Here is a 14630-nt window from a genome sequence, read left to right on the forward strand (position 1 = left end):
AAACAAAGATAACTCGCTGGGGCACCTGGGTGGCTCAGTCAGTTAAGCATCTGCCTTCAGCTGGGGTCATGATCCCGAGGTCCTGGGATCCAGCCCCACTTCGGGCTCCCTGCTCAGCGGGGAGCCTGCTTCTTCCTCTCCCTCAGCCCCTCCCCCTGCTGGGGCTCACGCTCTGCCTCTCTCTCAAATAAATAAATAGAATATTAAAAAAAACAAAACAAAACGGAGATCACTCACACCTCAAAGAGTTGTTACAAGGATTAAACAAGTTTATAAGGTACATAGGACAGTGTCTGATACATGGCAAGTGCTTTCTTTTTAAAGTTATTACATAAAATGAATTTTAAAATACACATACTGAATGTGCCCTGGAAGTGGTTTGATAGGAAAAAACACTTTGGTTACATAAATACAGTTCAGAGGACTCTAGCAGGAATTCACAAGCTCTGGAACAGACAGAAGTCCCAAAAGCTAAGAAAAAAATGACATCAATAGTGATACACTGGAAATAAAATATATTGGATTTGCTGGTAAATGAAACGCCATTCCATACATACAATGGCATAAAAGAGAATACAAGCGCTTCATCCGAGGGAATAAAAGAAAGCCACAAACATATACTGAAGGAACGACTACCTGGTACCAGGGGTAGAAGTAAATATATCAGCAAAATCTGGTACAAAACTGCAACACCATCCTTGCTGGGACGTTGCGTGTTGCCACACATCCCACTAGGGGTCGCCCAAGGTCACCCGGAGAACTGGGGACGGAGTTCGATTCCCAGCCCAGTCTGCTTTCTGGGACACCAGCGGCCTGTAAGACTAAGCTGCACAGGGGACCCGTGGCCCCAGGCCCCCGAGGCCTCAGGAGCTTCAAGAAAGGGAACCTTCAGTGTGAGGTGCCCACAAGCCACACTTGGCAGCATCTCCTTCCATGCACGATACGGCACATTACACGGCAGCAGGGGAAAACGCGAAATGCATTTTTCAGGAAGGGGGAAAGGGGGCAAAGAGGATAGTATTCCCATTTTACAAGTGAGGAAATTGAGGCTCAAATGATTAAGCAAACTGCCCAGGGTCACGCTGCTAGGGAACTTCAGAACCAGAATTCCCACCCAGGTGGGTCAGATCCTTGTCACTTGGTCCCTAATGCCGCACCGTCAGATGGACCTGGGAGAAGAGAAAAATCGGTCAGGAGGGTATGAAGGAGGGGTCATGAAGGGACTGCTACTTGCTCCCCCTAAGTCCCGCCGTGCCTTCCTCAACTGGTCCAAGAAGGCTGTCTGCTTCCCCCGTGAGCCAGGACACTTGAGGATGGGATCAAGGCCTTTTCCTGGCTCCCCATCCTAGCAGAATCCTAGAGCCTCAGGCTAAGTTTATTTACCCAGCCAGGGCCCCGGACCACTCCAAAGGGCTCATCTTCAGTGCTCAAGGACCCGATTTCTTCCTTGTCCTGCCTCCCATCCTCCCCCCAGGCCTCCTGGATTTCCCAGCCTCTCCTCAAACCCTGTCTGTTCTACACCCAGAACCCCACTCAAGTCCCTACTCGGTCCACTGCTCCCAGCCTGGCCTGGAACCCCTTTCTCAGGCCTCTGGGTATCAAGTAGACTACTGTGATAGTCTTTTGTTCTCATTTTTTTAAAAAACTGAAGTATAGGGGCGCCTGAGTGGCTCAGTCGCTTAAGTGTCTGCCTTTGGCTCAGGTCATGATCCAAGGGTCCTGGGATCGAGCCCCAAGTCAGGCTCCCTGCTCAGCGGGGAGCTTGCTTTTCCCTCTACTGCTCCCTCTGCTTGTGCTCTCTCTCTCTGTGTCAAATGAATAAATAAAATCTTGTTAAATTAATTAATTAATTAATTTAAAAAACCGGAGTATAATTTGTATATAGAAAAATGTATACATTTTAAACATACCGTCCCATGAACTGCCCTGCCTGGCCTCTTTACCAGCCTTCCTGATTCTCCCTGACCTGCCTCTCATCTGTCCTCCACAGGGCACTTTCAGGTTTTTCTTTCCAAGTATGTGTGACCATGTCACTGCCCTGGCCAAAACCCTCCAGCAGCTCCCCCTGCTCTAAGGATAGAGACCTACAGAAACAGAATAGAAACACACTCCTTGCCTTTGAGAGAGAAAATATAAAGTCCGATATAAATCCACCCTTCAGAAAGGAATTCACTTCAGTTAAAGGGAAACTGCCCAAGCATCCTGTCCCTTAAAGGATTCTGTTTATCCAGATGCTGAGCATAAAATGTCTCCATCTGGGATGAAGAGAAAGTAAATTTACAACCCAGTGAACAAAGAGCAGAGTTTAACTGCCTATATAAGCTGTTGGTCAACTTAAATTTAATGTATGAGAAAATTTAACCACTTGTTGCATGTTTCCCTTTATTACTGCTTTGCGTCTCATTGTCTTTAATAAAATTTACCCACTTTACGTGAAAAATGAAATTAATGTTGGCAAATATGTGCTCACTCCCCTTTTTGGTCTGGTCCACCTCCCCACCTGATCTCCTTTTCATAGCTTCCTTTCGCTTTTCTAGAGTTTATGTGGAGAGATCATACAATATTCCCGCTTTTGTGTCCAGCTTCTTTCACTTGGCATATTTGAGAGATGCTTTCATGTGACTGAGGGTATCTGTAGTTCTCTTTCGTTGGTGAGTAGTATGCCATCCCACGAGTATAACACCATTTCTTTTCCTTTCACCAGCTGATGCCTATCCGGCAGCTTACAGTTCGGGGCTACTATGAACAAGGCGGCTATGGACATTTGTTATTCCCATTTCCTATGTGGGAAGCTGGGCTCAGGGAGGGGAAGGGAATGACCCAAGGTACGCCCAAGCAAGGGTCCACCAGGGCCAGGGTACATCCTAGACCAGGGCTTGAGGACTAGCTCCATCACTCGGTATAGACTCTCCTTGGGCCTCAGTGTGATGATTCACTCAGCATCACAGATCTCTGAGACTCTTCTAGAAAGTCCTGGCTTCAAATATTCTACTCCCACAAATAATCAAAATGTCCAGGAAATGCCAACATTTCACCCAACCACAGCAGCAAGTCAGGACAATAAACCCAGCACGCAGAGCCAGGCGGGAAGTTCTCTTACCTGACTGCTGGCCCCAGACAACTCTTTCTTTTTTTAAGATTTTATTTATTTGACAGAGAGAGACACAGCGAGAGAGGGAACACAAGCAGGGGGAGTGGGAGAGGGAGAAGCAGGCTTCCCGCCGAGCAGGGAGCCCGATGCGGGGCTAGATCCCAACCTGAGCTGAAGGCAGACGCTTAATGACTGAGCCACCCAGGTGCCCCCCCACCCCCTGCCACTCTTAAGTTAGTCTGGGTTTAGGGAAATCCTGTGAGGGGCTGGACCAAAATAGACAGCACCTGACCCCTGAGAAGCCAAAGAAACAAAGACAACAAAAGCAGCCATTAAATGGCTCCACAGACGGCAGGGGGAGATACCTGGTTTTGCTTCAGAAAAGAAACAGGTGAGGGGAGAGGGAAGGAGGGCCTCGAAATGGAGGGAAGGGGAGACCAGAGCCCAGAGCAGGTGAGGGAAGGCTGGGTACTGCTGGGCCATGACAAATCCTCTGGTAGCCGGGCCACCAGAGGATGCCCATGGATGGGGAACATGGAAATCAGAGTCCTCTGCGTTTCTGTAAAGTACGTCTTCCCTCTCACCCTCTGACTGTAAATGGCTTACCCCACATGTGTTAGTAAGGCTTGGTGAGGGGTGGGAAGGCTGAGCGGAGACACAGACAGAGGTGATGGGGAAAGTGACTGACATGTGGAGACTACAGAACCAGGGCATGCTTGTAGGCAAGCAGGCTCCAGGGCCCAAGATGGTGGCGAATGAGAACGTCTAGCAATCTGCAGGCATCTTGGGAAGGGCTGAGGGGACTTCCCTGGAGTAGAGAACAGAACTCCAGCTGGTCTTACCAAGACCCAGGGTAGGAAGATTTGGCTACACAGAACACCTTAGTGAGTCTGGACGGCTGAGGGTACAGGAGCAGGAGGAACACCTGAGGACACACCTGGAGAGGCAGCGCAGCTGGTGTGAGGGTAAGTAGATGGATTTAGGAGTCAGACTGTCTGGGCTTAAAATACTAAAGAGAAACACTCTATAGCGACAAAAGGGTCAATCCATCAGAAAGATATAAACATTTTAAACGTATCTGTACCTGACAACAGAGTCCCAAAATATATGAGGCACTGACAGAAATGAAGGGAAAATAGACAATCTGACAATCCACACTGCTCTTGTTTTTCCCCAAAGCTCCTTTCTGTCTCAGGTATGTCTCTTTCTGTCTCTGCTCCTGGTATGTCCTCTGCCCGCAACACGCACGGCTGGGGTTTCTAGTTCACTACAGATTCTAGTCAGCGTCACCTCCTGAGATGGCGTTCCTCTAACCAGCTTACCCACAGTGGCTCAACCTCTCACTCCCTGTGCCAGTACTCTGATGTCTTTTTCTTCTGAGTACGTATCTCTGACATTATCTGCTGACTGCCTGCTTTCTTCATTAGAATGTAATCTCCATGAGGCGAGGGCTTTGCCTAATATATTGCTTTTTACCCTCAGTGCCTAGATCAGAGCCTGGCACGCAGCGTGTGCTCAGGAAACACCTGCTGAAGTGGAAAAGAAAGTTCACTAATAGGACACACAGACAAATGGGACTTCACATATGCTACAGGGATAAAGGTGACACCTCAAACCAAAGGGAGAAAGGCGGACTAGTTGACGGGGGGTTGGAACCACTGGGGAGCCATGTGGGGGAAAAAAAATTTAAGTTGAAGCAGGTGGATTTATCACAAGAATGTAATTCTTAAAACTCCACTTTCAAAATGCAAAAGTCCACGAGGAAAAGGAGAACGGAAGAGAGGGACCACGGTGAAATTTTTGTGGCTGGAAAGTAAATGGACAAGTACTATCCGACAGCAACACCAAGCGGGCAATATGAATAGGTGACGGTTTAGCCTGATTTACACAAAAGAATCCTTCAAAGGCTCAGAAATTAGGGGTAGGAAGATTGGTAGAAGAGGGTTTAAAAAGCAGCTTAAGGGGCACTGGAATGACTCAGTCAGATAGGCGACTGGCTCCTGATTTCGGCCCAGGTCATGATCTCGGGGTCCTGGGACTGAGCCCCGCGTCGGGCTCCACGCTCATTGCAGAGTCTGCTTCAGACTCTGAGGATTCTCTCTCTCCCTCTCCCCCTCCCCCTGCTTGCTCGCTCTCTCAAATAAATCTTTAAAAAAAATACACAAAAAATAAAAAATAAATAAAAAGCAGCTTAAAAACTCCAACGAGTAGACTCCTAGATCCCCTCCCTACACTACCCACCCTCTCCCCTCATGGGGACAGACCCTGGCAGATCAGAAACGTATTTTTAAGAGAGAGTAGAAGAAGGTCCCTGGAGAGGTGGACATGAGGCACAGGAGACAGAGAAGATACCAGCAACAGAGGGATTATACACACATCCACATGTTAACCATTGAGGATGTCCAGAACCTTAGTCCTCTTGCTCCACTCAGTTCTTGGAACACTGCCAGGGAGGCACAGTACTCACAGTACTAAATGGGGAGACCTTCCCCTGGGCTTTCATACCCCACTAACTCCCAGAATTCCCAGCAAAATGGGAAAAACGGACCCCTGTGAGGGCATTTCATCAAGAAACTCTAGCCCATTAAGGATGAGAGGAGATTCTAGAACTTTCTGGAGAAGAAAAAGTAGGTCATATACACAGAATCAGTATTCAGAATGACTCGGGACTTCCCAACTGCAATACTGAAAGCTGAGAGACAGCAGAGTAATGCCTTCAAAATCTGAGGAAACTTCTGGGTATATACCCAAAATAACTGAAAACAGGGACTTGAACAGGTATTTGTATACCACGTTCACAGTGGCAGAATTTGCAACAGCCCAAAGGTGGAAAGAACCCAAGCATCTACTGACGGATGAATGGATAAACAAACTGTGGTCTATCCATACAAGAGGATATGAGGTGATTCCGGAAAAGAACCAGGAAGTTCTTCAAGTACAAAGAGAAAGGTCTCTAGTGAAAAACGCAAGGTGAAAAACAGAGTACGCGAAGTATCACTCACTTAATGACCTGTTTTAAAAGTTTTATTTCAGTGTCAAAATCAGGGTAAAGTGCAAGAAATTTCATTTTCCAAAAGGCCAGAGGGGACAAATTATACCCAGATCTTCTGAAGGGATCAGGCTTTATCGTTGCCAAAATATTCATCCTAAGGGTTGAAGGCAGATCCATGTTTTGTGTGACCTGAAACTAACATAATTTGGGGAGACCTTCCCTAAGAATGTAAAATATACAAAAATTGGAACAAATGTGAATATTTCTTCAAAAATGAGAAAAAAATTATAGCAAACCACAACGTTTTTAAAAACAAATATCATGAACATCACAAAATCCAGAAAAATAACATTTTCTTTTTAACTGCTTAAAACAACTCTTAAGTCTTTTTTCCTACTTTTGGGGCCATATTCTCTGATGGTTCTTCATATGAGAAGGGTTTTGTAATACCCTTTTATAGAGAGAAAATAAGGATGACTCAGTCTTACTTCTAACATGTACATTTATAACTGTACACATTGCATTATCGAGTACATTCTTGGCAGAAGAAAACTTCCACTTTTAATAAGTGTTGGTAAGAACTGAGTCCTTTGCTTCTATTTTTACAGTCTTTATGATTGGAAGAACTTTCCATAGGTCAGCTTCTGACTCCAGATGTTTCAAACCTTGTTTATCTTCCTTATGCACTTCTGGCTCAGATGCTGTGGCACTTATCCATGGTGATACTGCCTCTGTTCCTGCAGCCCTCCCTACACCAAGACAAACTCGAACCCCTAGTGGAAGTGACTGCAAACCACATAAACAGATAAAACCAAACTGAGTGTATTCTAACCCAACCATTAGCCAGATCCAAAAAATGTCCAGGACCAACACGAGGTCACTTAACAGGAGAACAGTGAGGACGGAAGTCATATTACAATGAAAATTTCTTTTTTTTTTTTTTTTTTTTAAGATTTTTATTTACTTATTTGAGGGAGAGGGAGAGAGAGAGAGAGCCCAAGGGGGGAGGGGAGGAGCACAGGGAGAGGGAGAAGCAGACTCCCCGCTGAGCAGGGAGCCCCACGCAGAACTTGATCCCAAGACTCCAGGATCATGACCTGAGCGTCAAGGCAGACGCTTAACCGACTGAGCCATCCAGGCGCCCCTACAATGAAAATTTCTTAATTTTGTACATTTTATAGAAACATATGACCCCTTACAGGGACTTGGAAGAAACGAGTAAGGGTCCTTAAAGCAAAAAGTCATTAGTTTCATGGAGAAGAATCTGTCTCCATCACAGAAATTCAAAGGCCTTCCTTCCCTGGCCAAAATCTGTCTTTTCATCCTTCAAAGTAGTCATCTCGAGATACTACCTCCTTGAGACATACCATGACAACCCTGTAAGAACTCACTGCCTTGGTGCCCCTGCTTGCGTTCCCTCTCTCTCTGGCTGTTTCTCTGTCAAATAAATAAATAAAATCTTGAAAAAAAAAAAAGACCTCACTGCCTTGGAAAAGGTGACAACACACATCCAGGAAGATGGGAAAGATGATAAGAAATAGTATGCCATTCAAACCGGGGATGTACTGTATGGTGACTAACATAATAAAAAATCATTATTAAAAAAAAAAAAAAAGAAAGAAATAGTATGCCATTCAGAAAAAAAAGTGATTGGGATTCTTAGCTCCACACCGTAAACCAAAATCAAGTCCAGATGCAGTAAAGGGTTAAATGTTAAAAGTTAGGCATTGAAGGAACAAAATCAAAATGTGTAGGTGAATATCCTTTGATCACTTGTATTCTTTCCTAGCCCAGAAGCAATGGGCAATACCACAAAGACTGACATTTGGCCAAGTGAAAAGTTTAAACATAAACAAAATGGAAGCCTGGCTGGCTCTGCGGGAAGAGTGTGCGACTCTTGATCTCGGGGTTCTCAGTTTGAGCCTCACACAGGGCATAGCGTTTATTTAAAAAAAAAAGCTCCGTATCACTCGGCATCAGGGAAATACAAATCAAAACCACAATGAGATACCAGCTCACACCAGTCAGAAGGGCTAAAATTAACAAGTCAGGAAACAACAAATGTTGGTGAGGACATGGAGAAAGCGGAACCCTCTTACATAATGGTGGGAATGCAAGCTGGTGCAGCCACTTGGGAAAACAGTATGGAGGTTCCTCAAGAAGTTGAAAACAGAGCTACTCTATGACCCAGCAACTGCACTACTAGGTATTTACCCCAAAGATACAAATGTAGTGATCCGAAGGGGCACCTGCATCCCAATGTTTATAGCAGCAATGTCCACAATAGCCAAACTATGGAAAGAGCCTAGATGTCCGTGGACAGATGAATGGATAATGAAGATACACACACACAGACACACACACACACACACACAATGGAATTTTACTCAGCCATCAAAAAAATGAAATCTTACCATTTGCAACAACATGGATAGAACTAGAGGGTGTTCTGCTAAGCGAAATAAGTCAATCAGAGAAAGGCAAGTATCATATGGTTTCATTCATATGTGGAATTTAAAAAACAAAACAGAGGATCATAGGGGAAGGGAGGGAAAAATAAAAGAGGATGAAATCGGAGAGGGAGACAAACCATAAGAGACTCTTAACTATAGGAAACAAACTGAGGGTTGCTAGAGTGGAGGGGGGGTTGGGAGGATGGGGAGTGTTGGACATTAAGGAAGGGACTTCATGTAATGAGCACTGGTGTTACATGCAACTGATGGATCACTGAACTCTACCTCTGAAACTAATAATACACTATAGGTTAATTAATTGATTTAAATAAAATAAAATTTAAAAAAATAAATAAAAAAATAACAAACAATGAAAACAACCTAGCTTAGAAAAAATGTAAGGTGGGGCGCCTGGGTGGCTCAGTCGTTAAGCGTCTGCCTTCGCCTCAAGGCGTGATCCCGGCGTTCTGGGATCGATCCCCACGGGCTCCTCCGATCCCCACGTCGGGCTCCTCCGCTGGGAGCCTACTTCTTCCTCTCCCACTCCCCCTGCTTGCGTTTCCTCTCTCGCTGGTTGTCTGTCAAATAAATAAAATCTTAAAAAAAAAAAAAAAATGTAAGGCAAACAATAATCTGGGGGAAAAAACCTACCTGCAGCAAATATAATAAACAAGGGTTAAGCATCCTCCCTACTGAAAAGAGCTTGCAAATCAGAAAGAAACTCGTGACTTTAAGAGATGTGCAGATAATTCACAGGTGACAAATGCCCAAAAGTTATGAAATGTTAAGATAGTCAATCTTACTTAATAAAAAAAAATGCAGATTAAAAGAACCAAAGGCTATTCTTCAGCCATTAAAGAAGATTCACACAAAATTTCTAACACCTCCCGTGGCTGAGGACTTGGGCAAGCGAGCACGCAAACCCTACACACGCTGCCATGACGTAGAGCGCTTCGGGTTTATGCCCTAAAAATATCCATGCTTGCTCTCCGTCCCAGTAATTCCACTTCAGAGAATCTATTTCAGGAAAGTGTTAATTGCAGCCCTGTTGAGATGGGGTGGGGGGGATGTAAATAAGAGGGAGGAGAGAAAACACCTCTCAGGATGTGTGTATGTATTTGCACACAGAGAAAGGTGAGAAAGGATACATACCTGTTAGCACCGCTAGTGCTAAAAGGTAGAAATGATGGGGGAGTTATTCACTTTGTCTCTATATGCCTCCTGCATTGATTAACTTGCCCTAATTAACACAGCATATTGCTTTTGGAATTAAAAAACATACACCAGGGTACCGTGGCTCAGTTGGTTAAGCATCCAACTCTTAGTTTCAGCTCAGGTCATGATCTGTGGATGGTGAGACTGAGCCCTTCATTGAGCCCCTCATAGGGCTCTGCACTCAGTGGGGAGTCTGCTTGAGATTCTCTCTCCCTCTGCTCCCCCCCCACACCGCGCTCGTGCTCTTCACTCTAATAAATCTTAAAAAAAAAAAAAACTCCAGGAGAAGAAAATACCCACATATAAAAAAGATGAACCTATGCCAAATGTATCTGATCCTATCACATGGACCCTAATAAAAGAAATGAAAAAAAAAATGCAGTCATTAAGTGTCCCAGGCCCGACGATAGCCAACTCTGACTGGCTGACTGCTGTAGACATGACTGGAGGTGCCATACCCACTGGCTCACAGGTAGAGGAGCAGACTACCAGAAAATCAAAACTGAATTTTTTAATCCCCAAATTAAAAGCACAACACTCACTACTTAATCTTTGACTAGAAGTCAGAGGGCATCAAGAGAAGAGACTGTCAGGGCGCCTGGGTGGCTCAGTCGTTAAGCATCTGCCTTCGGCTCAGGGCGTGATCCCGGGGTCCTGGGATCGAGCCCCACATCAGGCTCCTCCGCTGGGAGCCTGCTTCTTCCTCTCCCACTCCCCCTGTTGTGTTCCTTCTCTCACTGGCTGTCTCTCTCTCTCTGTCAAATAAATAAATAAATAAAATCTTTAAAAAAAAAAAAAGAGAGAGAGAAGAGACTGGTATCCCTACATACAGGTCACTGCCACATCCCTGCCACACCAACACCCCTGAGTTAAAATGCTATAACTTGGACCCATCTGAACTATCCCTTTGATGCAAACTATTTGCACAGGAAGAAAATCAGATAATGAAGCACAGCTAGAAGATTAGCCTGGCCTGTTAGGAAAGTCATGCAGACGTACACAACTTTCAGATAGTACTCCACAGCACTTAAACCAGCAGAGATAAAAATTTAAAAAGCTGTGGGCAAACAAGCATGCATATATATATATGTACATATATATATATATATATATATATTGCTTTCAAAATCATTTAAGCCAAGGTGCCTGGGCGGCTCAGTCAGTTAAGCATCTGCCTTTGGCTCAGGTCATGATCCCAAGGTCCTGGGATACAGCCCCACACTGAGCCTCACATTGGGCTCCCTGCTTAGCAGGGAGTCTGCTTCTCCCTCTGCCCCGCTTGTGCACGTGCTCTCTCTCTCTCTCTCTCTCAAATAAATGAATAATATCTTTTTAAAAAATCATTTAGTGGCACAACTGGTGGCTCAGTTGGTTAAGTGTCTTCCTTCAGCTCAGATCATGATCCCAGGGTCCTGGGACGGGGCCTGCATCAGGCTCTGGCTTGGCGGGTAATCTGCTTCTCCCTCTGCCTCTGCTGCCCCACCCCCTGCTTGTGCTCTCTCCCTCACCCTCTCCCTCTGTCAAATAAATAAATAAAATCTTAAAAAAAAAAAAATCATTTAAGCCTAGATGGTAGAATGCCAAAGAAGGAAGAGACCTTCAGGATTAACATGTCCAACCCTCTCATCGCTGAGATGAAGATGAAACTGGAGCTCATATTGTCAAATGACACACAGCCTCTGGAGGCGGAGCTAAGACACTCTGACAACAGTATCTGCTCTTGTAGACGCGCTGAATGTAATTCACAAACGGTTTTCACAGCCATTATTTTCTTTGGCCCTCACCAAATCCGGATGTTTCCACAGATGAGAAAAGGAAGGCTCAAAGGGTCTGGATGATTTGCCTACATCACCTGGCTAGTAGCTCCAAATCCCAAACCCCGTACCCCTTCCGCCAGCCGGCACTGTTGCCCAAACCCTTCCCGACAGCCCAGGCAGTGGTTCCCCAGCTTCAAGCACGCAGCCTGCAAGCACTAAGCACTCAAATTAGATGAGTGAATACCTCAGACTACGAGAAAGCTAAGCAAATTATCAACAGAATACGACACATCTTTTAAAAAGGAAAATGTTGATAAGCTGAAATCCACATGAGGTAAGAATGCTGAACTTTCATACATACGAGAGCCACCAATCTCCTAGACCTCAGACACAGGTCTCCATCAGTTTGGCCTCAATTACCCTCACCTGATCACCAATCACTTCCTATCTCTCCTCAGCAGGTCTCAGGAACCCACAAGCCTCCCCACTGCCCACAACGCCAAATCCAAATTCTGTACCCTGGCCTTCAAGACCCTACCAGCTGACTGATTCCACCGTTTCCTGAATTACTCACTGACCCTGGCCTTTTCTAGGCTCTTCCCCTCCACCCCACAGAACCCCATTTCCTTTATGCTGCCAGATCTAGCCTGGCTCCTCTTGGCTCCAGGTGAAAACTGATCCCTTACCCCAGTTCCATTAACCCCAGGTAAAAAGGGCCACAGCTTTTTTTTTTCTTTCAATCAAAGTGGACTTACATAACATTCATTTGAACCTATGTGGCAACCAAGCTCATGAGAAACAGGCGCAATGAACAGGGAGCCCCATAGGCAGCAGCTTCTAATTTGGGTTTTCCAATATAGAAGCAGGAGTTGCCTTAAGCAACCTATCCAGTCCCTTTTCTGGCCTGAGGGGTTTTGATTTCCAGTCCCAGGAGTCAGGTGCCCAGCTTCACTATCAAGCAAGTCCCTACTCTCAGCGACTCAGTTTTTTCACATGTGAAATGAGGAGAAGGGGGTAGCACACCTAAAGAGAAAAATGACAGAAGAATAACTTCCCAGTTATTTCCCACAAAGGTACCAAGGATATCCGACACCCCTTCTTGCTGCAACACCGCAAATTGGCACAACACATATACCTTGGCCATCCCCTACGTTAGTGTGCACAGACTTACCCCATCCCAACTTCCCGCTGTACGGAGGTCCCAGAGGTACGGTAAGAAGTCAGCTCCTGGTCAGGGGTATGTAGCTGTCTGCAGTCTTCCACCACAATGAACGGTGCTGCAAAGAACAATATCGTATAAGCATTTATCATTGTTCTGCAATTATTTCTCATGATAGATTCCTGGAAGTGGACTTACTGGCTGAGAGGATGCACGCATTTTAAATTCTGATACTGGTTGAAAAACTTGACGTGGTAATTCTCATAGTCCACTGGTACTTAGGCTTTACCTGGGGAACCTGGTTCCAAGCTGCAATCCTGACACACGCCCCTCGTCCTTCTACATCCCAGCCCTTCCCCTCCCCCTCCAGGAAGTCTGGGGAGGGGCTCCTGAAGCTGCTTTGTTATCCAGCTCCCAGGTGGCCCAGCTGTGGGAGGAAGGAGCTGGTGCCTTCTACTTGCCCCAGAGCACCTCACCTAGCACGAACCCTGGGAAGCCCTGGCGCAGGGGCTGGCAGAACTTGCTGGGAAGTCTCTGGGCTGTAGCCCAGGTCCCCAGTGGCTTCCCCCCAAATGGCAGAGTCTGGCTCTCATGCACTGGGCCACAATACCTGGGACTGAGTGTTGGGGATAAAGTCATTATCTCTAGGCTCACCTGGATGCACCTGTTTCCCCTTCCAGACCCCCCCCCACTTCCTGAAGGTCTCTGCCCCACACATATCTTTGAGCCTAGTGCCAGGACCCAGTAGTTTTACTTTTATCTAAGACTCCCCAAGTCTCCCTTCTCTAAGTAGACATAGCACCACTTCCCCAAGAAATCGTTTGGGGCCTCTGTACTGGGCCTCAGTCTCCGCATCTGTGAAATGGCGGGCGTTTGGCAGTGGCACTGACATTGTGGGTGCTGCTGTGAGGAGAGCAGTGTGGCCAGCTAGGTTCTAAGTGGTTGCAGGTAAGTCTGGCTTCAATCGGGAGCCCAGGTGCACCTTCGTGATCATTTAATCAGCATTCTGATTGGCGTAAGGCCTGTTTGGAAAAAACTCGATTTTTGTTTTCAGATTTCTCCACTGCCAAAGCACAATTAGGACCAAAAGCCATTTCAAGGCTGCTCAAGGGTCCCAGACACCTGGGACCAGATGAGGAAGCAGAGGCCCAGAAAAGGCCTTGCCTGGTTTTAGGCTGTGTGCTGCCGCGCTCTGGGGAACACAAAGTCTGGTGGGAAAGCCGAGGGGGTCTGGTCACCAGGTGTTTCACATGGTGGTCCGGAGCAAACCGCAGGGAAGAGAGTGCTGGCACGTCTGGAGAAGACCAAAGGAACCATCCCGGAGTTGGGTGTGAGGAAGAAGGCGGCAGCGAGGGGCGCTGGGCGTTTCTAGTCAGGCGGGTCGGCCTCAGTGGGGTGAAGGCTGGGCTCCACCGGCGGAGCCACCTGGGCTGAACGACACTGCTTGACCAGCACCAACGCCATAACCCAGGGACTGGATGGGATGGTACACACCAAGGGCCCCGCTCCGCCTCGCTGTGTGATGAACGCTCCTCAAGCGCTGCTTTTACCTCCGGCCGCCACTTGTGTTCTAGACCCAGGAGCTGCGTGCTTGGGGGTTGTGTCCGAGGCAGCCTTCTACCCGACTCTAGCGGCCGTTCAGGGCAGAAGAGGCGTCGCATTCAGAACTCGGTCCTCACCAGCGGGGGCAAATCCCCGGGCTAACTGGGCCTCAGTTTCCTCTCGGTGCAATGGGAACCATCACACCGCCGGCGGGAGATCCGGTGGAGGGAGCGGTCTCACAAACGTCAGTCTTTGCACTATTTCTCCCCTCGGTAACGGCCCCCACTCCCCGCGTGGAGCACACAGTAGGCGCTCCGGAAACGCTCTCCGAGTGGAGGAACGGGCCACTTCCTGCCCCCAAGCGGACTCTCCCGAGCCTCGGTTCCCACCACTCCTCTTCGGAGGCCATGTGGCATTCCTG

The 14630-nt window shown here is 46.9% G+C and overlaps 1 long non-coding RNA gene across 1 annotated transcript; it reads right to left on the reverse strand.

Annotated features, from left to right (window-relative positions):
* Nucleotides 1-498: 498 nt before the first annotated feature.
* Nucleotides 499-14626, reverse strand: LOC103669787. The gene is made up of 3 exons (XR_570418.2): nucleotides 14162-14626; nucleotides 12680-12785; nucleotides 499-1169 (listed from the first exon to the last, which is right to left on the reverse strand). It is a non-coding gene; the product is annotated as an uncharacterized LOC103669787 (long non-coding RNA).
* Between the last annotated feature and the right edge of the window lie 4 nt (nucleotides 14627-14630).

This window comes from Ursus maritimus, unplaced genomic scaffold, assembly GCF_017311325.1.
Source record: "Ursus maritimus isolate PB19 unplaced genomic scaffold, ASM1731132v1 scaffold_22, whole genome shotgun sequence".
Lineage (NCBI taxonomy): Eukaryota > Metazoa > Chordata > Mammalia > Carnivora > Ursidae > Ursus > Ursus maritimus.